At 39.6% G+C, this 22,118-nt stretch overlaps 1 long non-coding RNA gene and 1 other non-coding gene across 2 annotated transcripts; one reads left to right on the plus strand and one right to left on the minus strand.

Moving 5' to 3' along the window:
• Positions 1 to 10,785: 10,785 nt before the first annotated feature.
• LOC122202998 lies at positions 10,786 to 10,916 on the minus strand. The gene has a single exon (XR_006195011.1). It is a non-coding gene; the product is annotated as a small nucleolar RNA SNORA18 (small nucleolar RNA).
• Positions 10,917 to 14,975: 4,059 nt separating this feature from the next.
• Positions 14,976 to 17,294, plus strand: LOC122225306. The gene is made up of 2 exons (XR_006205193.1): positions 14,976 to 15,059; positions 16,980 to 17,294. It is a non-coding gene; the product is annotated as an uncharacterized LOC122225306 (long non-coding RNA).
• The last annotated feature ends 4,824 nt before the right edge of the window (positions 17,295 to 22,118 follow it).

Genomic DNA, 22,118 nt, shown 5'->3' on the forward strand with positions numbered 1-22,118 from the left:
AAGGAAAGTTCATGCTGACAAACGGTGGTTGAGAAATTTGGATGAAACCCTAAGTGTGGAAAATGTGTTTCAGTCCCCAAAATGCAACTTCTGTAATGAGTAAAATTCATTATCTTAAACTTTTGGCTATGATGTGTAATTGTTAACCTCTACTGCTTTGGTTCAAGGCTCCCTTCAGTAAAATATATTGTTTGCCATCAAAGCTGATGTGGATTAGAAGCTGAGCATGTGCCCTCCCTTTTAGGTTATATTAATATACCAAAATCGATAACATGCCATAGCTTTCAGAAGTAGTAATAAAATACCTTAAAATATTCCCAGAATATGTCTATAAATTATTTGTTCAATGTACTTATGTTAAAAAGGTTGTCAGTTACAATGCTCTGGAAAACTCTAAAATTACAAGCCATCGTATTTGTATTTGATAAAGCTCTTGCTGTTTTGGGTCAGAGAGGGTTATGCTGTGGGGGGAAAAAAATCATTATTTTCCCTAATAAATAAATTACTTGCCTATATTTCATGTATCACTCAGGCCAGCCAGTATTGAAGGTTTAAATAATAAATAACAAATAGCTCCATTCATTTATTAATAATGATGCATCACGTGTGTGTGGGTGTGTATGTGTGTGGGATAGTATGTGTGTCTCGAGTACATGAGTTTCCCTTTAGAGCCTTGGGGTGACAGATTGAACAGTAGTCATCTGAAAGGACAAAAAGTCATGCCTCTGAGATCATTACCATTTTTCCAGGTTGAGGAAATCATCTAGTGATAACAGACCTTTCCACTCAGTCAGTACCTAATGTAGAGGACCGTGCTGGGATAAAGTTCTTGAAAGGCACAGAACCACCTAATGCCTTTAGCCTAAAATTCCTTAAAGGGCTCTCCTAGTATTAACTCTTCTCAATTGGATCACCAAGGCAGAGTTCTAGGGGAAAAAATAGAGGGAAAAGAAGACAATCAGACTCTCTTCAAAACACTCTCCTTTTATTTAGTATAAGAAAGGAGGTTAGCCACATCTGCTTCAGGCAGTTTACATCACCATTAGTCCCAGTTAATTAACTGACCTCACAGATGTAAGTATCAATCTCCACCATATTGTCACAAAGTGACCCTCACGATTCCCTGCGATGCTACTCCTTTCATTTGAAACAGACAGAGGCAGGTTGAGCCAGGGTACCCAGTCCCACAAAAAGCCAGCTAAGAAATATATTGCACTACATTCCATTCCCAAAGGAATACCTGGACCAAGGAAACGACTGGAAACAGCTGGACCTTGCAATGAGTTACTGTTGGCACTAAGCCAAAGCAAAAGCAATCAGCCTTGCGGTGAATCCTAAAACAGATGGATCCCCTCCGTTTGTCCTTCCCTTCTTCACACACCTAGGGCAAGCACAGGGCTTGGCAGGAGCTCTGGGGACATGCACATATATTTAAAAGGACATAAGTCTTAGAACTACTCTTTTAACATAAATTGCATACCTTTTTTCTACATTATTTAGCTCAAGGGCAAAAGATCTTTCACCTCTGAAAATACATAAGAAAAATCTGGCCTGCTCCAGTGACCTAGCTAATTGGGCCCGAGAATGCTGGGTGGAAGAGTCAAGTTCTGACTACTGTTTGGGGTCTGTTGCTGATTCCTTTTGCCCCAGGTAAATCGCCTCTCATTCTTTGCTCTCTTCTTTATGTGACCCTCACCACCAAACAGCAACACAGAGCAGGGCACAGCAGGCTGCCACACCATCATCCTTGTTTAAAGAACAAGGTCAGCTCCTTGCTGTGAACAGATTTTCCTCTGTGGAAACAGGTTCATGTTTATCTTTCAAGTTCCAGCAACAAACTCAGGGTCGCCAACATGTGCCGCACAGCTGCTGCAGTGCCTGATTTATGAACAAATCTGCATATAATTGTGTTGGTTCTTTTTTTCCCCCTGGCCTATATTTTTTCTTTAAATAAAATGGCTTAGTCCAGGCTGCAAAAAGCCCCAATTCTAAAGCCATATAATTTTATGGACAAGGGATGGGGGTAGGAGTAGGGGAGTTCTTTTGTATGGCACCTGAACTCATTAAAATCCTAAATTCCATAATTTTACACTACCATGTGCCACAACTGAACAGCCTAATTGCTTACCGTCTTTATGAGAACCACAAATGGGGCAAGAAAACCAGGGAACAGGTGGGAAGGCCACACTGGGGTTTGGGTCCAAGCCCTGTCAAGAAGTGGTGACCAGACTAGAACTGGATGATTTTGTATAGTAAGAGACTTTACTCTTTACAGAGGCCTGAATTTAGCCAAGTCAGTGGTGGTGTGAGGTATGTGTCAAAATTAAGAAATTCCCAAAATTAGACATCTCCTTATAGTGACCACACAGTTGGGGTTTTTAAAGAAAGAGAACTACAGGATAGGTAAGAATCAATGGCTAATAATATTATCACTGCAGGTTCCTGGACACAAATAAAGACTGGATCTTACAATTTAGAAAAAAAAATGATTTGGACTTCAAGAAATCAAGTTCCTTCCCTGGCCCCTCATGACACGATATGGTGATGTGGAAATTATGGATATGAAAATTCTTTAGCATCTGTTCTGTAGATAGTAAAAGCAATTGATGGGCTAGAATGACTGGTATATTCGGCATCTTGGTTGATCACTTTGCTTTCCTCACAAAGGAAACTAGTCCCTTTGAAGAGAATATTATAGTTTGGGGATTGTGGAAAAGGGCCCAGAAATGTAAAATTAGGAAGAAATTTTCAGCATTTTCTTATCTGCCAATTGATAGCAAAGAGCAGGCCACCCAAGTTTCAATTGTCACACCCCATTCTAAAGACTGGACAAGCAAGCTTATTTTCTTCGCTTAAAATGAAGGAAAAATTCAACATATTTCCAAAATTCAGTACTTCTTTGAAGCCTCTAAAAGCTTCACCTCTGAAAATTAAGAGTGCTAGTGTTAGACTATCAGCCTAGGTAACCATGAGATATGAGAAAGCAAGTTGATGAGATCCAGAAATGTACTAAATTGAAAGAGGTTGGAAGGTGACCAAAAAAAAACAAAACAAAACAAAACCCAGGGAAATTGACAAGTCCATAGAGGTTAGCAGTGGAAGCTACAGTGAAGACTTTTTCAGAACCTGAGAAAAAAGTCTAATATGAATAAAGTAAGCATTAATGGTAAATGAAGGGTTCAATGGATGGATGGATGGATGGATGGATGGAAAGATAATGAGTTAAGAAGAAAACTGCTGATGAGATACAATCTCAAAAAGGAGAGTCCTAGAGGTGAGAGTGGAAAAGGAGTAGCCATGGGAATCCTGATGATGATCACAATCAGAAGTTGTTGAGAACACTGCTAGTGAATCCTGTCACCTAACTAAGAGATCGAGATACCTTACCAGAGATCTAGTAAGGCCTAGAATTAGGGGTAAGCTCTTACTCCCAAAGGAAACTTTCAGAGTGAGCTCCCAGGTCTAGCCAAAGCTCTGGCCACTCAGCGATATTTCCATAAGCACTGCCAACTTCTTCAGAAATGTGCAGAAAGATCTTCTCTCTAAATCAGAGGGACAGAATGTTTCAGGCTAATCCTCTGCAGAGGCCTAGGATCTCACACCAAGAACATAGTGTTTTGCATTAGGAAGTCACTGAGACAAAGTGAGGTCAGATGGATGTCTGGTGTGCCAGGCAGTCTGTGGGGGTACAGAGGTCTCTTATTTAAGCACACTAATTAGAAAGTAAGACTGATACAGGAGAAGAAACATTAGACAGGGAGTCCTGCTTCTAGCTTTGCTAATTCCAAAATTAGGCCAAAACTACGAAGTAGGACAATTCTTTTTGTTCACTTTCCTTCCCCACCCCTCTCTTTCTCTTTCCTTCATTGCTCTCAGAATCTGTTTCCAGGTACTTGTCCTCACGAAACATCCCAGACATTCCTCACCATTGACCAGTTCAAAACTATGTAAGAACTTACTTACCATTAAGCATTTTGCATTCATTGCTTCATCCAACCTTAATGACAACCTGGTAAGGTAGATACCATAATTATTCCCATTTAGCAAATAAAGAAACTGAGGCTCAGCAAAATCATATGATGTGATTAAAGGTAACCTTGTCAATGTTGATGTTTCACATCTGGTCACCTGCCTTCCCTACTTGTGCTTTGTTCTTATGGATCTCCTCGCTCCTAAAAGCTGTGACTTTTTTTTCAGACTACAAGGTTTTTGTTCACCCAGGAATGACTCATGGCTTGTTATACTCTGCATAATGGTAATGACTATAAAAGCATTTCATAAACCATAATAGCGTGTGTGTCTGCGTCTGTGTGTTGCATCCATTTCTGCTTCTGTTTGGTTTCTGACTTTGCCTTTCTCCTGGATGCATTCACCTGAAATTCAGAGTCCCCAACCAGAGTAATGCCCACCTCCTAGGCTAGTCTTCATACATCTGCAGTATGCCTGAGTGTTCCCAATTCTAGTTCCTTTCAAATTTGGAAATGACCTGGGGTCATTTCTGTGCTAGACCTAGTGGCAAGGTGCTGGCTTGCTGATTGAAATTCTTTATGAAGCATCCTCTTTCCTAGCATTCTATGGCTGTCTCATATGTCCCTATGTCCTTTGCACTGATTTGTACTGCCCTTTAAATTGTCCCTATGTACCCTTTTAAAAAGCTTGAAATAGCCTTTCCTATCATATGTTTATATCGCCAACAACAAAATTCTATTGTGTCCAAGGAAAATGGACACATAATCATAGCTAATACTACTTGAGCATTTACTATATTCCCAGCACAGGGCTAAGCATCTCACACATTATCTCATTTACCCTCATAATATCTCTGTGAGATATATAGAATTGTTATCTCCATTTAATGGATGGCAGAACCAAAACAAAGAATGTACCTAAAATCACACACAACTAGGGGCACCTGGGTGGCTCAGCTGGTCAAGCGGCCGACTTCGGCTCGGGTCATGGTCTTATGGCTCATGAGCTCAAGCCCCATGTCGGCTATGTACTGACAGCTCAGAGCCTAGATCCTGCTTCAGATTCTGTGTCTCCCTCTCTCTCTCCCCCTCCCTCCCTCTCAAAAATAAATAAACATTAAAAAAATGTAATAAAAAAATAAAATAAATAAAATAAAATAAAATAACACACAACTAAGATGCCAAGCAAAGGTTTATTTTATTTTTTTTTTTTTAACGTTTATTTATTTTTGAGACAGAGAGAGACACAGCATGAACAGGGGAGGGTCAGAGAGAGAGGGAGACACAGAATCTGAAACAGGCTCCAGGCTCTGAGCCATCAGCACAGGGCCCAACACGGGGCTGGAACTCACGGACCATGAGATCGTGACCTGAGCCGAAGTCGGACGCTCAATCGACTGAGCCACCCAGGTGCCCCTCCAAGCAAAGGTTTAAATTGGATCTCATGTGTGTCTCCAACGCCATATGCTCTTAATTAGTTAATACAAGAGATACTTTTGTTATTGTTGTTTTTGTTTTTTGAGAAAGAGAGAGAGAACACAAGTGGGGGAGGGACAGAGAGAGAAGGTAAGAACGAATCTCTGTGCTGACAGTGAGGGGGGCCCACCCAGGGCTTAATCTCACAAACCTTGAGATCATGACCTGACCTGAAATCAAGAGTTGGATGCTTACTGACTGCCACCCAGGCACCCTAAGATAATTTATTTTTATTCTTTGAAATGAATGAAGGCTTTCCAACTCCAGATTCACCAGAAGTCTCCTGGCTCCCAGATCAAGCATATTCCCAGAGGGGAACTACACATAGGACATCTTGTGCCTATGCTTTCTGTCAACTGGCAACTTGGTTCAAGGTCCTATGAAACCACTGTTTTCTGGTCACCAATCCATGAATGTTGACACACAGCTACTGTCAGAAATTAGAGAGCAAGAGAACTTGTTAATACAACTCAAAGAAAAGAACCAAATGCAAGTGGATCTCACACATAAAGGAGAAGACACATTGTAGGTTGTTTTTGTTTGTTTGTTTATTAGTCAATAGGACTCATCTGCTTTCTGGATATCAGACCCAATATTTAGAAGCCAGAGTGTCCCATTCTAGACTCCTGTATCCATTTCAGTACTCCTTCTGCCCATCAGTTTACTCCTTAAGTGGCAGAGTATTTTAATAAACCCATTCATGTCACAGAAACAGTATACAGTATCTGCATCTAATAGTGTTTGCTTCAATTCAACTGACACTTGAGCAAGTGTTCTGAAGTCTGACCTCTTAGGTTAAACCCCTGCTTCATCAACTTTTTAAATCTCCCTAAGCCTTAGCTTCCTTAGCTGTCATGAGTATCCAATGAAATAACGCATGTAAATTACACTCAGATGCTAAACTAAACCAAACCAAAAATAAGAATAAACCAAGAATAAACCAAACCAAGAATAAGTAAATCAAGGCAATGAGAAGGCCAAAGTGATGCTGGGTAGTAAAGCTGTACTTCTCTAATTTTTCTGCCACAGCCAAAGGGAAATTAAAGGGCAGAGAAGAAATAAAGCTCATCTTTTCCTAGCCCTTCTAAATGGCGTTAGGACTCAAAATGGAGTTTCTGTGAAGGGTTGGCATGTCTATCTCCTTGTCCCTGCAGGTCAGTGAAGCATAAGCCCTTCAGGCAAGAAGGGAAGTGTTTCAGCCATGGTCAAGAGCCAGGTCTTATTAACCAAATTCCTCCCTCTTTTAGAGAAGGGAGCTCAGGAAGGAAATGAATAAGTAAACAGGAAGGGACGGGGTAGTATGAGTTAGTGGAGAGTGTGAAAATTCTGATGTGTTTTCAACAGAAAGCCAATCTTTCGGCTATACATACCAGACATCGTTGCCTTGGATGTGAGTTAGGACAATCGTGTTGTATAAAATAAACAAGGGGAACAAACAAATCCAGAGCTGTGAAACATCCTCTTCTGGAGTCCATGAACATCTCCCATTGCCAGTTCGGCAGTGGCAGAAATCAGCATTTCACCGTTTAAGAGCCCATGAAACCTCCAAGTAAGAACAACTCGTTTCCTGGCTCTCTTTATTACAATTCCTTCTAATTTAAAATTTATAATGAATGCGAACAATAATCAGTTTGTAAATACTGTTTTTAAGTTCACTAGAGCTTTGCCGAGATATTCCTTCTAGGTAACAAGTATGTGGCTCATTACTCTCTCATTAGCAAGATAGAAATAAAGATGCAAAAAAAAAAAAAAAAAAGGAAGAAAGAAAAGGGAAAAAACACCCACTCCAAAGATACTGTTGAAGTCTAATTGCCTGCATGGAATTCTTAATAATGTTTACTAATGCCTTTTCAGCCTTGCCAATTTTAATGCTCATTCCAGATTCCAGGTGTGACGTCTGTGGTCCCTGCTGTGATCTTAGCAAGTGAGTTTAGACACCTAGAATAGCAGCTTTGGAGAGTTTTTAGCCCCATCTTATGTCCCCAGAATGCAATCACACCCAATGGGGCTTTAAAAAGGAAATCTCAAGCAAGCTCTGGCGTTTTTATTTAAAATTAAATCTCTAATTGGACAAGGCCTGCCCTTTACCTAGATAAGACACGATGACATCTCAGCCAGTCTCATAGAGGGCAGAGCTCCAAGAGTGAACCTTGTACTAGACATTGCAAGTGGCTAAGCATTTCCCCCCCTTATCTCCTAGAAACTCTGGGCATGGTAGATTATACTCTTTAGACACATAGATCCTTTGTAATCTCATTTGGCATTCTGGAAGTCAAAAATCAAATGGAAAATATTCTACAGAGATGAAGAGTTATAGCAAAGATTAGCTTCTTGAATCTCACCGCTGTTAAAGCAAAGAATAACAAGAGGACTTTCAGTAAGAAACTATAGTAGTTTGGGGTGGGGTGGTGTTGGGGGAAGCAAGGCCTATTGGTTTGTGGGTTTTTTTATTCTAAACAACAAGTGAGTTATTTAGGAATAAAATTTAGGAAATAATTCATTGACCCTTGCCAGAAGAACTTTGCATGTGAAGAAACTAAGGCAGGGAATTTGTAAGTTCACTGCAGTTTGGATCATACCCACTGGAGGTTTATCCTCACGATTCCATCCTGGCCACCTTTCTGCCTCTTTCTCCTGTCGTCTAAGAAGTTGAAATGGCCTTCCTAAGCCCATAGGATCAGGCTGAGTGTGAGGCTTTCATTTTGGGGGCTAATTTGGGGATGCAAATTTAAAAGGAACTTACTCCATTTCCTTTATGCCAGTGAGCCTTTCTCTTACAGTTTTACAGTGAGAAAGGAAGGAGGACAGGAGAAAGCAAGTCCTAACTCCATCAAAATTCCTTGTAATTCTACTGTTTAAAGAAAAACTTTTGGAACTGACATTTGCAGGAGTCTGCTGTTGATTACAGGGGGGAACTAAGCAGAGAACTGTGAATAAGGTCCTGCAACCATGTTCATAAAACAAGATTGAAAAAGTTACAAAAAGCCATAATATCAAAACCATCATGCAAAAAATCGGACATTGTGCCCAGATATAGAATCCATTCCTCAAGCAGGCCAAAGCCTCCAAAGGGCAAGCAAAAGCTCCTTTCAGCCCAGGATGGTGAAACAGACTTGGGCTAAGGTTCTGCCATCAACTAGCTGTGTGATCCTCAGCCAGGTGTTCAACCTCTCTGAGCTTCAGTTTTAGGATCTATAAAATGAACAGGTTTAACTTGAAACCAGGTGAATTCTGCTGCTCATGTTTGAACCCTGGCTCTGCTACTACTTAGGTGTGTAACCTTATGCAAGTTATTTAACCAGGGTGTGCCTCAGTTTCCTAATTTGTGAACTAGGAATAACTATACTACTTCCCTCACAAGGCTGTTGTGAGGATTAAAGGAAAAATAATACAGGTAAAGGGCCTATAATGGTGCCTGGAATGCAACAATCAGTAGACACTGGGTGCTGCTGCTACTAAATGTTGCAAAATGGCTGCAACTCATTGAAACTAACAGATGCAAGAAGGACAAAGCAGTAATCTAAGCTGATTTAGGGTGAAAAGCTTCTGATTTCCTGATGAGTTGGCCTCACCACTAATTGACTCTTCCAGAGACTCAGAAATGCTGATCCCTACCTCCACGAAGAGGCATTTTTACCTGCTCCTCTTCCAAAACACATCTGCAGATACTAACGTTTGTTTTTTTTAAGACTATAAGTTTTTTATTTAAGAAATTTTACCTGTGATTCCTTCCACTCCCAATCACCACAGTTCCTCCAAAGTCGGAATCATAACCTTCAAAATAGCCCTTTTATTTTTTTAATGTTTATTTATTTTTGAAGGAGAGAGAGACAGAGCGTGAGCAGGGGAGAGGCAGAGAGAGAGGGAGACACAGAATCCCAATCAGGCTCCAGGCTCCAACCTGTCAGCACAAAGCCTGATACCGGGCTTGAACTCACGAATGGTGAGATCATGATCTGAGCCAAAGTCAGACACCCAACCGCCTGAGCCACCCAGGTGCCCCTAAGACAGTCCTTTTAAAACGAACCTTCAGGGAACCTGGATGACACAGTTGGTTAAGCATCCAACTGTAGATTTTGGCTCAGGTCATGATCCCAGTTAGTGAGTTCAAGCCCTGTATCGGGCTCTGTGCAGACATCATGGAGCCTGCTTGGGATTCCCTGTCTCCCTCTCTCTCTGCCTCTCTTTCGCCCTGCCTCTTTCTCAAAAATAAATAAACACACAAACAATTTTTTGAAAAGAAGAACTTGTGTTCAATCCAGTTGTCACTATCAGTCCAGAGTTCTTTTGGTTGGGCTTCTTTGATCACCACTTAAATATGGACATACTTCAAAATTCCCCACCTGTGGGAATGCAAGCTGGTGCAGCCACTCTGGAAAACAGTATGGAGGTTCCTCAAAAAACTAAAAATAGAACTACCCTACAACCTAGCAATTGCACTACTAGACATTTATCCATGGGATACAGGTGTGCTGTTTCGAAGGGACACATGCACCCCCATGTTTATAGCAGCACTATCAACGATAGCCAAAGTATGGAAAGAGCCCAAATGTCCATCGATGGGTGAATGGATAAAGAAAATGTGGTGTGTGTATATATATATATATAAAATGGAGTGCTACTCAGCAATCAAAAAGAATGAAATCTTGCCATTTGCAACTACATGGATGGAACTGGAGGATATTTTGCTAAGTGAAATTAGTCAGTCAGAGAAAGACAAAAACCATATGACTTCACTCATATGAGGACTTTAAGAGACAAAACAGATGAACATAAGGGAAGGGAAAAAAAATAATACAAAAACAGGGAGGGGGACAAAACAGAAGAGACTCATAAATATGGAGAACAAACTGAGGGTTACTGGAGGGGTTGTGGGAGGGGGGATGGGCTAAATGGGTAAGGGGTATTAAGGGATCTACTCCTGAAATCATTGTTTCACTATATGCTAACTAATTTGGATGTAAATTTTAAAAACTTAAAAATAAAATTAAAAAAAATTTTTGAAGATGAAAAAAAAGAGATATAAATCTTTCCAACAAACCTACAAAGTAAGCATATAATTACTCACTTTAAAAATAAAGAGGGGCAGAAAGAATCTAAAAAAAAAAATCCCCACCTGTAATCTTTGGGATCCAATTCCTTTACTTTAAGGCCATATTTAGGGTCAGAGTAGATGAATCTCCCCGGTTTTTAATGTCAGACGCCCTGTAAACATGAATGAGTTCAAATCATATTCACCCCTGAACTATCACACCCAAGAACTATACAGATTGTTGGAACACGCCAATACCTAAGATTGTAAAAATCTGACTATTAGATCTTTCTCAGAGTGTCAGCAGATAGATGTCTTGTAGTTCTTTCCCACAGATCTAACACATAGTTCTGTGAGTAAAGGAAACCACACATATCCTCTATGAGGCGTTTCCAATGATGTAGGTCTACAGAAAAAGCCCCCTCAGGATAGACCTCCACCAAAGTTTAAATTCCAGGTTCCCAAACCACACTTGGCAAACACCAATTCCTGTCCTGGTATAGCTGCCCTCAAAGGCTTTCTGCATGCTCCTTTCATAGAGAAATGTCTAATTCTAAGCTGGCTTTTTCAATTCATTAGCTATATGCCCTTGACCAATTCATTCCATTTCTTGACCAATTTCTTTTTCTGGGGAAAAACACACACACACACACACACACACAATATAACATCAGTATCTTGCATGGCTTTAGAGATGAGCAAATAAGGTAATTAAATGCTCACAACTACCATTTATTGAGCCACTACTAGGTGCTAGGCACTGTACTAGAGATTTTACATATGTTATTTCAGTTAAATAATCCTCACAACAATCCTAAAAGGCAAGAATTAAATAGCCCTGTCACTTACCAGTTGCTCAGGTCAAAAATCTTAGAGTCATTTTTGCATCTTCTCTATTACATTCTATACCAATCCATAAGCAAATCTTGGCTCTACCTTCAAAAAAACAGATTCAGACTAATTCTCACCAATTCTATCTCCACCACTCTTCCAGGAGAACTGCAATAGCCTAGTTTGCTACCATGTTTGCTTGGCCCCGTTTCACCTGCTCCCCACTAGGAGTCACAGCAGTTGTGTTAAGAATGTGATGTGCCTGGTGGCTCAGTCAGTTAAGCATCCAATTTCAGTTCAGGTCATGATCTTGCTGCCTTGGGTTCAAGCCTCGCATCGGGCTCTGTGCTGACAGCTCAGAACCTGGATCCTGCTTCAGATTCTGTGTCTCCCTCTCACACTCGGTCTCTCTCTCAAAAATAAATAAAACATTAAAAAATTTTAAAAAAGAAAAAAAAAAGAACGTAAGTTAGGTCCATAGTTTACAGGTCAGCCTCTGCTAACATTTGCAGGAACCAGGGCAAGAATTCAAATGAGGGTCCACATACCATATTTAATTTTTTTTAAGTTTTAAATCAAGATAAAAAGTGTTTTTAAAATATTTTTTTCTAAAGAGGTTAGAGTGGAAGAGAGCCAAAGCATACGAGACTCTTAAAAACTGAGAACAAACTGAGGATTGATGGGGGGTGGGAGGGAGGGGAGGTTGGGTGATGGGTATTGAGGAGGGCACCTTTTGGGATGAGCACTGGGTGTTGTATGGAAACCAATTTGACAATAAACTTCATATATTGAAAAATAAATAAATAAAAATAAATAAAATATTTTTTTCTGTTATCTACTTGATAAATCCATAAAATGGTGAGATCTAAAAATATATGTAAATCAGGGTGCCTGGGTGGCTCAGTGGTTGAGTGTCCTACTTCAGCTTAGGTCATGATCTCATGGTTCATAGGTTCCAGCCCCGCATCAGGCTCTGTGCTGACAGCTCAGAGCCTAGAGCCTGCTTTAGATTCTATGTCTCCTTCTCTCTCTGCCTCTCCCCTGCTCACACTCTGTCTTTCTCTCTCAAAAATAAACATTAAAAAAAAATACATACATATACATATATATATATATATATATATATATGTAAATCTATGGCCGTTAAAATGACTAAAAGTATAAATCTATGATTAAATGCCTAAAAATTGTCAAAATATCAAAGATTATTCAACTTAATTGTTATTATGAATATTTGGCTGTTTGGATGAATAAGAAGTAAATATGTGGATAAATTATGAATTATTATGTATTCACTCCATAAGTTTTTCTTGTCTTAACTTTAACAAAATTAATCATCATGTCATAATAATCTAGATTTTCACATCATTATGTTCTATTGATAGCAATAATCTAAAGTATTAAAAGGTAATTATATTGAAAGTATATAATATTTGAGTAAACTTTCATTAAAAAATTTAATTAATATAAATAAAAAGAACAAAACACTTAAATTTTTGTTCGCAAAAATGCTGTTTTTATCCTGAAATATTCAAAATTATTTACTAAAATTAAAAGGTGTAAGGTTAATTATAGTAATGAATGTCAATATTTTAAATCATTTAAATAAAGCTGAAATCTATTTATTTTTTTGAAAAATTAATTAAATCTATCAAATATTATTATTAAAATGAAACCATTTGTAGATTTGGCTTGAAAGGTCATCTAGTCACCAGTATAAAGACTCAGAATCACTCTGTTTCACGCTTTTCACCACTATATATAAAAATATAGATACAAATTTAAGAGTAATATGGATTTCTTACTAGTGCAAAATCTTCCTCAGCTACCCCATGCAACTGTGTTCATGAATAGTTTCAGAAGCATATTTTTGAATTTGAGGTGATGCAAGAAAAGAGATGTTTCACACAACTGGGAAATAATTTTGCACTTCATTATGCAAACGTTTTTTGATATCTGAGAGGAAGAACTTATCAAATAAATTTGTCTTTTCTTTTACCTAAATACTTCATCTAGTCAAATCCTTGCCACACTCCAAATTTGTGTCTATTTACAAAGTCAGCAGCAGTAAAGTTTCACTCAAAACTTTACAGCATTTGGATACATTGCTGACCTTTTGTTTTGAGGACACAGGGCAAGAGATGTGGGAAAGTGTTCCTCTGGGGCCTGAACAGAGTTAGCTGCAAGAGTGGATGTTTCAAGTTTGGGTTGCTGTGTGTTAACACTGAATGCTGATTCACAAAGAATGGAAGCCAGTGTGCTTGTTAATAAATTGATGCTTTCTGTGATTGTGGCACTTAGGATCTTTTAATGCTCTTGCCTGGGGATAAGGGCAATACCGCCTATAGGTCCCATATGATCTGGCTCCTGGTTATCTCCCCATCCTCTCTTGTCCCTCTCGTCCGCTACAATGTCAATACAATGGGATTTGAACTGCCTTCTTGCAGTTCCTTGATCACAACAGCCGTGTTGAACACCTTCAAGGACTTGCTGTCTCCTCCATCTGAAGTGTCCTTCTTCTAGATATTGATGCAACTCATTCCCTCCATATTCTGTTTCTGTTCAAATGTCATGTTATCGAGGAGGCCTCCCCCTGTATCCACTATCTAAAACAGTATTCTTAGCACTTTCTATTCCCTTACCCTACTTTATTTTCCTCGTCAGACTACTAATCTGACATTAAATATATTACTTATTCCTTTATTTCCTGTTTTTCCCAGTAGAATGTCCTACTTTTATTCACAAAATCCAGTATAGCACATTCTCAATAAATGCTTAGTTATATGGGAAGCACTCAGTAAGTCTTGATTTTTTTGTGTGTGCTCTTCTTGTTTGTTTTTTTTTTTGATTTGTTTTGTTTTTGGTTTTTTGCTAGTGGTGGTGGGTTTGTGGGGGGGGGGGGATTTTGGCTTTTTGGCTTTGGCTGGGGAGAGATGTTCTCAGATGGGATTCCTTAATCACTGTAAGGAACAACTGGTTCTAGTTTCTCAGACTTGAAAACAGTAGAGATGCACCAGGTGTGGGTCTAACTTATTACCCCCAAATGAAAGAGAGAGAGAGAGAGAGAGAGAGAGAGAGAGAGAGAGAGAGAGAGAACATAGATGACTAATAACATCTCAAAGTCACGAGAAGAGAGTAAATAACAAAAGCTATTACCTTTAAGAATAGATGGCTTTTGCAAGTGATCCACACCTCCAGGGGTTATCACTGTTGGATCTTGTTAACTGATTCCCTGCACTTTCCCCTCCTTAGCCACACCCTTTCTCTTATAAGAAAATTGAGGTCGCCTTCCTTCTACATTCCTTTTTTCCTTTTCCTACCACTTACTGGAGCATTGAGCATATGCCAACCACTGTGCTTAGTGCTTGCCATGTCCTGCTTCATTTAACCTTTACATCCACCTATAAGCAGCTGCTATTGTTATCCAAATTTTACAGATGAGGAAGATGACATTCAGAGAGAGAATAACTTCTTTCAAGGCTAGCAAGTATAAAGCCAGCTTTCTAAAACAGTTTTGTTTCTCCCCGAAGTCCATGCTCTTAACTACTATAACTTCTGCCTCCCCAAATTCACTTAGATTCTTCAATTCAACCAATATTCACCAGAACCTTCTAACGGAAGGATGAGGTAGTTGCTACGGAAACACAGGATAAGACACAGTCCATATCCTTAGATCTAAAAGGAAAGGCAGGATTTTCACATGCCAAACCAAGAACAAAGACTACAGTATATGAGTTCTTGGAGACATGAGGGTATGGATAATAAGTGCTCTCAGAAGATGGGGCAGGGCGGGAGGGAAGAGAACATAACAGCAGACTTTAGTAAGGTGAAGAAGTTAAGAGGGGTGAACATTTGAACCTTACCCCCAAAATATGGCAATACAGTAGAATACTCCTCTATGTGCAGAGATACATGTGAGGATGATGTTTTCACTTATTTGTGCATTTATTTACTGCGCAAGATTTACTGATGTCTTATCAGGTGCCTGGAAAACTGCCGGGTTCTTGGCAGACTAAAATAAGTGCTTTGCAGGGGAAAGAGAACAGTGCTTGGCCAGTGAAGAGAACAGATCTGGGCTCAGTGAAACATGGGAGGCTGCCTTCCTGGCTCCAAAGATCCCATTAGAAAAAAAATGTGTTCAGCATTCTTTCAGCATACTACCCAGAGTATAAGAACACTGTGTCATCAGGAACCACTAAGTGTACCCTGGAGACCATCCATCCAGTACCAGGTCAGATTTCAGAGGTTCTTTTTTGGAACTGCCCTGGTGAGACAAACTACAGTAGTCAAAGGAGCAGGTCTGAATTTTGACCTCAAAACATGAGTTCTGTATCTCTAGGTGAATAACTTAACCTTCTTGGAGCCTCCTTTTCCTCAATTATAAAATATAGAAGGTAATTCTCACTTCACAGCGTTGCAGTGAGGATTAAATGACATAAGATCTATAAAAATGCTGGCACATAATTGGAGCCCCAAAACTTAATAGTTCCTTTCCCTTCTCCATTTTCCTTAGAAAATAGTTTCTTGCTTCCTGAGCAAGGAAGTGTAAGCAATTGTGGTCTGATTTTTTTCTGAAACTGTAAGTTTCTTGATTTCACCCACCCCTGCTAAGTGATTCCAACCATTTAACTTCCTTTGCAGGGTCTTACCCTCCCTGAGCTCTCTCCAACATTCCCCTAGCCCCCAACCCACCCCACTTACCTTCATCTGTCTCCTAGATTCAAAGCTTCAGCTTCCCTACCCAGGGTTAGAATCTGCATCAAGTGTCTTAGACCTATTTGAGCTCATGTAGCAAAATCATTATAAAGGGTGATCCCCTGCTTTCCCCTGTAATAATCAGGCTCCCTCATTGGGATAAATGACTTGGCCATCAGGTTTATAGTTTACCCATTTGGGAACTGGATTATTGCTTCATAAAACTGTGCTACATGGTACTATTATCATTTAATTATATTGCCTAAAGAAAAAAAATAAAGATTGCCTTTTTGAGCACTACTCTCCAGTACTACCCAAGTTTTGTGGGAGCTGACTCCTTCAGCACATTTCCTGCCCTCAAATATCTTTACAGGTAAAAGGTCATTCTGTTTGGCATGCTCTTCTTTGCTGGGCACCTCTCCTCAAAAGAGTAGTTTGATCTCTTTTTTAACATGCTATTTCAAATCCCCCAGAAAAATGTGCTAGACTTTATGGCAACATTTTCCTTCCCAAAAGCATTATGTGTCTCATGGTCCTATATATATGTGTGTATATATATGTATCTATCTATATATATATATCCAGTATATATATATATACTGAGTCCCAACACTCAGTGCTAGAACTGAACTTCCTTGTATGCTACATGATTTTTAAAAAAGCACCTATGGAAATTGTTTTTACTGGTAAAATGCCAGTAGTTCCCCCTTAAAGATCCATTCTTTTGGGTTAATTTATTTTGTTTATTACAATTCAATTGCAATGGAAGCTGTCTTAGGAAGGGTGGAGTGGGTGGGAGTGCAAAAGAACCAGGATCTGCTTTTAGTTGATTACTGTGGAACCTGGTGGTATTCCCCAGCTCAATATCTCTCCACTATCAATGGATTTGAAGTTTTTGAAAAGCTGTTACCCTGGGAGGATTAATAGAGTTAGTTTCATTTCCATTTTAGTATTAATAAATTTATCATGTCTGATAGGATCTTTCAAGAGACAATGCAAGTATTGATGATGGGGAAGCAAAGGTGAAATGCTTTATGCTCAGCTCCACAAATCCTGCCGTGGTTCGGTGCAACTGTGGGTTATACACCATGGAGCAGTAAGTAAAATGTGGACCCATGAACTGAGTAAAACTTTGGGGAAGAATGAAGTCAAGAAGGGTTTGAATACCTGGTCACTTCAAGGTGCTTGAAGGAAGAGGAGAGTTTGTATGGATCTAGGGAGAAAGAAGAATATTCCAGAAGAGGGAAATGATGTAAGGTGAAGTACTAAGAATAAACACGAGCTGTGTCCTGGATGGCTTCCTAACTGGTCTCTTGCCCTCAATCTGGTCTCCACACTGCAGTCATAGTAATCTTTCTAAAACACATATATGATCTTCTCCTGACCCTATTAAAATCCCTCGTCATCTTCTCATTGCACTCAGACAAAAGTCCCAAATTTCTAGTACATGGACCAGGCTCTGTGCCTGGCACACCCCTCTCTCTAGCCTAATCTTGCACTGTTTTCTCCTCACTCTCTTCTCTCCACTCATAAATGCCAGAAAACAGAATAGCATCTTAATAATGGCTCTCTCGGAGTCATCAGCTTATGGGTAATTTCTGTATTTCTTTTTGCTTGTCTTTCAGTTTCTAAATTTTCTACAATGAACCAAGATTATGTTTTTAGTAATAATAGTATTTTTTTAAAGGGAATGGGAAGTGGCTTAGGAGGCAATTTTGCCAATAATACTGGAAGCTTTCAGGAGGGCAAGCAGGATAAAGGCTAACAGAATACAGGAGACACAGAGCTGCAACAATGAAACTGCCTAGAAGTGACAGAAATCAGGGAAGTCCTGGGGGCAGAACACAAAGTAAGGCAAAACTAAAAGTAAGGTAACATATAACACCTATTCTTCAGAAGAGCATCTGGAACATAGGGGAGACACAGAGCAGTGGTTTGGGAGGGAGGCAGAGTTTAAGTCCTTTTTTTGTTGTTGTTTTAATTTGATTTGAAGATTCTTTTCCTGTTTAACTTCTTTAAATTTAAAAAAATTTTAAGTGTATTTTTATTATTTATTTTGAGAAAGAGAGAACACATGCATGCACCTGCAAGTCAGGGGAGGGGGCAGAGAGAGAGAAAGAGAGAGAGAATTCCAAGCAGGCTCAGCACTGTCAGTGACATCCAACTGACTGAGACATCCAAGAGTCCCTGATTTGAAGATTCTTAAATATGTCTGCCCGTTAAGTGAAATGCTCACCAAGAGCACTCCCCGTCTCTGCCTATATCACATGTGGCTTCTCAGTTGTTGTTTAGGGGATGATCTTCAAAGGTTACAAAATATTTTAAACAAACTTTGTTTTCAACCAAATTCAGCCAGGTTCCATTTATTAAATAAATAAATAAATAAATATCTGTAAATGAAACTATCATAAAGATGAAGGTGGTTGGGAAAGGTCCATCTATTATCAACAAATGACTCAAGTCTCACTATGTCCAGCCTGCTTTATTATTTGTTGTTTCTCTAATTCCTTTCAGCCTCCGGATCTCTATATTGATACTAATCCACAAAAGTGATTCCCAGTGACCTCTGGAGGCTTTTCAATCCAGCTCACAGAGATTCTATGAGTTAGGGGCTGGATAAATACATATTTGCAAAAAGCATTCCCCACCGGCCTCAAGAGTTGGAAAGGGTTATTTAATTACATCACAAAGAGGCTAAAGAAATAGATGGTTGGTGTCTTCAAGCTACATGAAAACTCCAAGAGCTAGCTATTCCAAATCTTACATTTAGAGCAGGAAGCTGAAGCCATGGGGGTTAGGATCTGTCCACTGTCCTCCACAAAATGACAGGTGAGCCAGGGTTTGAGAACACAGATATTCAATCTCTCAACTCAATGTTCTTTCTATCGGCCATCATTTTTCTGACAGTGCTCCTGACCAAAACAAACATCTCTCTCCTAACTCTCTAGAATTCCAGAGTTCCTGGAGAAATGGGCCTGATGGAGTTCTCTTTAGTATTATTATTATGGGGCGCCTGGGTGGCTCAGTTGGTTAAGCATCCACCTCTTGATGTGGGTTCAGGTTATGATCTTGCAGTTTGTGAGTTCAAGCCCCACATCAGGCTCTGCACTGTCAGTGTCAGAGCCTGCTTGGGATTCTCTCTCTCTCCCTCTCTCTCTGCTCCTCCCTCACCCCAATATAAATAAATAAACTTTAAAAAAAATCTTAGAAAATAAAAACCTGCCTTGGAAATGATAAACATGGCCACAAGCAGAATAAATTCCCAGCATTGTTAGAACCAGAGGCATCCCTTAGTGTTATCTGCCTATGTCCTATGTGCTGTATATCAATGAGACCTCTACACTTAATGGACTAAAATGGAATTACACATTAATTAAATGTGTTTAACAGTCTATTGGGCAGCACAGCTACTTCTGTGGTTGGTTGGTTGGTTGGTTGGTTGGTTGGTTGGTTGGTTGATTGGTTTGTCCAGACCCTCAGAGCCAGATCTCATGCTCAGGTACAAACAGCTGGCTGATGGATAGCCATCATGTCCATGTGCCCAAGTGTAGTAAGAAGAGTTTCCTCGCTGCAAGTGGCAAAATCCTGCCTGAGGACCCTCCCTACTTCCTTTCCTTGGCCCCCTACAACTGTTTCTAGGCCCCTCCATAGACCCTTTATATTTGGTCCTGCTTCTTAGGAGCTAGTCTTCTTAACCTCTAGCATCTTCTCCGATGACCAAATGACATCATGAGGTCAGCACAGGCCATAAAACTGCACAACTAACTCCTCTAAGGAAGCAACCCTGAGCTACAGAAGAGCAGAAGATTTGCACATCCTAAGAAGAATGTGATCTGATTTGGAGGGTAGGGGATGTGCCTTGGCTTTGTGCACCTTTTTCTTTTCAATTGGTCTTGTTATGACATAGCCCAGACATTCAGTCACCAAGAAGAGACAGCCTAAAAGTAATGTGATGAAACTGTTGTCTTTTAAAGGGTGAGCAAATGCATTTAACGATTAAGTTACCAAGGCTTTGATGAGAGAGCACCAGGACCTCAAGGGGAATATGGTCCCAAAATCATAAGCAGGACTTCCAATAGGTTAGCCCCATCCCCTGCCACCTTCACCCTTCCTCCTCCATGAATTCAACCAATTCCAAAGCCCATAACCCATGGAATGGAGACTGTGGTTTGGACAAAAGAGTCTGAACACTGGAAAGTTCAAAAGTCAACCTGGGTCAGTCAATTACAATAGATGTAAGTGGCATCAAGGCTCCTAAGCATAGTTAAATCTGACTTTGGAGGACCTGCCACCAGGTGCCAGCTCACAGCATATCAGGACAAATAATCAAAGATCTTTAGTCATGGGGATGGTGACCTCGTACTCCAGATTCATCTGATTTCATGTAGTTCTATTATTTTCAGTAAGTCAGTTGATTCCTAAATTATATCTCATGTGTATGCAAACGTGAACCAGAAACCAGAATAGTATAGTGATCAAGATAACAGATTTGTGAGTCAGAAAGACAAATGTCATTTATAAGCTTTGACTCTGATTAAGTCTCTTAACTTCTCTAAGCTTTATTTTCCTCATCTGTAGAGTAAGATATTCTTGATATTTACCTGACAGGATTGTGGGAAAATTAAAGGAGAAAAATCACATAAAAACTAAAAACAGTATTTACTCAATAAATATCAGGTATCATTATATAAGTAGACATGATTTTATTTTTAAACCTTTATGAGACCTTGATTAAAAATAAATTCACCTGGGTGACCACCTGGGTGGCTCAGTCGGTTAAATGTCTGACTTCAGCTCAGGTCATGATCTCATGGTTCACAAGTTCGAATCCCACATCAGGCTCTGTGCTGACAGCTCAGAGCTTGGAGCCTGCTTTAGATTCTGTGTCTCCCTCTTTCTCTGCCCCTCCCTTGCTCATGCTTGATATCTCTCTCTCTCTCAAAAATAAATAAAAACATTAAAAATTTTTTAAAATATAAATTCTCAAATCTAATAACACTTTGACTACAAGATCTAATTTTTGATTTGGAAACTAGTCATAGTAGATAGAGATAACTGGAAGAATCAACATGTAAAATGTAAATTAATCAACAATGCTCTTCTCTATTAAGTACATCATTTCTGTAGGACTCTAAATCTATCCATCAATTGCTTTTCCTCCTTATAAAAAATGCAATGCAAATCAACAAGGAAAGATAATAACTGAACACAGGTCAGGAGAACTTAACCCAGGTCTGGCTCTGCGATTAGCTGAATAACCTGTCCTTGACATACACTGTGAGATTTGGTGGCCTCTTATATAAGATAAGGTTTTGGGAATGTACCTGAAGGTACTTTCCAGCCCTAAGGTTCCAGTGATCACTCTTTCAGTGATTCAATAAGATTCATAAATGGTAGTAAAGGGTTCTGACATCAGTGATTGACTTCTCCTCTTGGCTGTGCAGAAGGCTACAGGCCAGATGAAAAACAAGTATCCAGACAAACATGGGATGGAGTAAGGCAGCACTGACAAACTCTGCAAGGCGTGCTATTCAATTAGCAGGATGGCAGTGTCCTGGGCTGAGTCTATAAGGCAGTAGTTACCTCTGCAGCTAGTCCTCTGTCCCCAGGAATGGGGCCTCCACATACCTATCAAGAAATTACCCATATCCTTCCGGCACATGGAGTGTTGGCAGCAAGGGAAATCCTGGCTCTAATCCAGGCCATGAGGCAAACCTCATCAATATGAGAGTAAGCCCTCAGCTTATCCCAACATCATTGTTCCTGGAAATAAAACTATCATCAAAATGTCTTCAAATGGAGTGCAGCCATGATGCAGTCCTTGAAAGTATGGCAAATAAATGTTTCTCCAGATGCAGTGCTCAACCATGAACCAATAGCAATTATCATTAGTTCATCACAACACCAAGAACCCATATGAAGCCTCAGAAGTCTTTTAAATATCAATGAATTGTATGTGCATCAAATTTAAAGCCTACTTGTCATAGCTAATACAATTTTAAATTGGATATAAAATAATATATATACAAACATGATATTAGCTATGCTTTTTTTAAGTTTTTTTATTTATTTTTAGAGAGAGATTGAGAACACAGCAGGGAGGAAGAGAGAGACAG

This window comes from Panthera leo, chromosome A1 (genome assembly GCF_018350215.1).
Source record: "Panthera leo isolate Ple1 chromosome A1, P.leo_Ple1_pat1.1, whole genome shotgun sequence".
NCBI classification, from domain to species: Eukaryota; Metazoa; Chordata; class Mammalia; order Carnivora; family Felidae; genus Panthera; species Panthera leo.